Here is a 3060-nt window from a genome sequence, read left to right as displayed (position 1 = left end):
CAGTGCTGTCAGTCTAATATTATGAAAACTGCAGAAGAGACTAAGAGATGAACTCATCAATGTGCTTCTACTCATTTGTTGTCCCATAACTAGCTTGGACATGCTGCCACAGCAGCCGGGTCTTCTTTATTGTGTTTAGTAAATTCCTCTGTTCTCCCCCCACTCATGTTGGTGCTAGTTGATAGTCTTTTCCTAGACACTCCCTGCTGCTCAGTTTTAGTTTGACTTTTCCAGGACTGGGCCTAGGAAAGTAATTGTCTTCTCATACTTCAAAAGACTAGAAATTTTCCTCTGCACTTATCTGGAGTACAAGTTCATTGTATTCAACATGTGTGTCTTATTGAAGAGCTAAAGCTAAACTCTAGAATGTACATAAAAAGGTGTAATACTTACCTTTTCCAGCAGGCTCCCTCCATCTGAGCAACTTGAATCCTCTTCTCTATGGCAGATCAATACACACACACCATTAGCTCCATTTATTTTTAAATAACAATCACATGGGTTAAATGTGTGCTACAGCATCATTGCTCATATAAACTACATACCTCTGTCTAATACCTGTGGTATGTGGTTATGGCGTACATTTGTGTATAGCTTAAAAGAAACACATTAAGGAGTTAGTTGCATCAGCTGTCATTCTGAGACAAGAGCTGGAATAATGTGCATTGTTATTGCTCCATGTGAACGTGTCTGACAACATAGTATGAACATACAAAAATAAACTGCACAACAGAACTATGGCTCCTCTGTACAACAGTCTTCCTACATGCAGATTACACTACCAAATAACCACTGTGCAGCTTTTAAAAGCACTTTTGATAACCGAGAAGCATCCACAGAAGCTCACATTATTAGTAAATGGAATTGCAAGGGTTAAATCTGTGTTGCAATGAGCTGGCCGTCTACAGTCCTGACAAAGATGAAGTATAAAAGAAATGTTACACAGTTTACTGGGGTTTAATTTCAAACCACAGCCTTAGTTCTGCAACATTAAATTCTCAGGCTGGTTTTCGATACGGATTCCCGTCTCATCGGAACATTTATCACAGCTCTGACAAACCTGAGCTAGCTTCATTGTATAGAATGACACGGTTGTGTAATGAATAACTGCGTCCCACAAGCAAAGCAAGCACATGATGGCCTAAGCTGTTCTATTCCGATTGACACTCAATTCAGTTACTTTCCTAATGGAGCTAGAACTTTGTTCACGTGCCAGCAACGTCATGTAAACCTTGAAGTTTCAAGGACACGATCTTTGCAAACTACAGGTTTTTTTTTTCTTTCTTACTGACTCTTAACCACTTGAAGACCGCGGTGTTTCACCCCCTTCCTGGCCAGGCCATTTTTCAGTATTCAGCGCTGCGGTACTTTGACTGACGTTTATTCCGTCATGCAATGCTGTACTGATTGATCTTTCTCTACAAGATATACAGGTGAAACTCGAATAATTTGAATATTGTGCAAAAATTCATTTATTTCACTAATGCAACTTAAAAGGTGAAACTAATATATGAGATAGACTCATTACATGCAAAGCAAGATAGTTCAAGCCGTGATTTGTCATAATTGTGATGATTATGGCTTACAGCTCATGAAAACCCCAAATCCACAATCTCAGAAAATTAGAATATTGTGAAAAGGTGCAATATTCTAGGCTCAAAGTGTCCCACTCTAATCAGCTAATTAAGCCATAAGGCCTGCAAAGTGTTCCTGCGCCTTTAAATGGTCTCAGTCTGGTTCAATAGGAATCACAATCATGGAAAAGACTGCTGACCTGAGGGGTGCAGAAAACCATCATTGACACCCTCCATAAGGAGGGAAAGCCTCAAAAGGTAATCGGATGTTCCCAAAGTGCTGTATCAAAGCACATTAATAGGAAGTTATGTGGAAGGGAAAAGTGTGGAAGAAAAAGGTGCACAAGCAGCAGGGATGACCGCAGCCTGGAGAGGATTGTCAGGAAAAGGCCATTCAAAAGTGTTGGGAGACTTTCACAAGGAGTGGACTGAGGCTGGAGTCAGTGCATCAAGAGCCACCACACACTCCTGGACATGGGCTTCAAATGTCGTATTCCTCTTGTCAAGCCACTCCTGAACAAAACGTCAGAAGCGTCTTACCTGGGCTAAAAAAAAACAGACCTGGTCTGTTGTTCAGTGGTCCAAAGTCCTCTTTTCTGATGAGAGCAAATTTTGCATCTCATTTGGAAACCAAGGACACAGAGTATGGAGGAAGAATAGAGGCACACACTGCAAGATGCTTGAAGTCCAGTGTGAAGTTTCCAAGTCTGTGTTGATTTGGGGAGCCATGTCATCTGCTGGTGTTGGTCCACTGTGCTTCAAGTCCAGGGTCAACGCAGCACTCTACCAGGAGATTTGAGCACTTCATGCTTCCTTCCGCAGACGAGCTCTATGGGGATGCTGGCTTGATTTTCCAGCAGGACTTGGCACCAGCGGTGTATTTAACTTTGGTGCTGCCCTAAGCAAGGCAGCAACGCCGCCCCCCCCCTCCCCCCGGACTGACCCGCCGATTCTCGGCAGATAGCATTGCATTGAGGCCCAAACCAAGTACATATGCATGCTTATACTTTTCAGAGGTCCGATATTGTTCTATGTACAATCCATGTTTTATTGATTGCATGTAATATTCTAATTTTCTGAGATTGTTGATTTAAGGTTTTCATGAGCTGTAAGCCATAATCACCACAATTATGACAAATCACAGCTTGAACTATCTTGATTTGCATGTAATGAGTCTCTCATATATTAGTTTCACCTTTTAAGTTGCATTAGTGAAATAAATTAACTTTTGCACGATATTCTAATTATTCGAGTTTCACCTGTAGTAAGCTAGATGAGTGACCTAGGAATAATGCACATTTGTACTGGTTTGCAGAGCACAGAATGGCCATGTAAAGACTCCTGACTTGGGTTACACATTAGCACCTGTAGCTCTTTAGCCAGTGTTGGCCTTTGAAGCGGGTGACATGTCCTGGAGCACATATTACCTATAGGGATAAATCACACTGTGGTTACATAGTTACATAGTATTTGAGGTTGAATAAAG

This window comes from Nanorana parkeri, unplaced genomic scaffold (genome assembly GCF_000935625.1).
Source record: "Nanorana parkeri isolate BGI_ZX_2015 unplaced genomic scaffold, ASM93562v1 scaffold51, whole genome shotgun sequence".
NCBI lineage: Eukaryota > Metazoa > Chordata > Amphibia > Anura > Dicroglossidae > Nanorana > Nanorana parkeri.
This window is presented reverse-complemented; position numbering follows the sequence as displayed.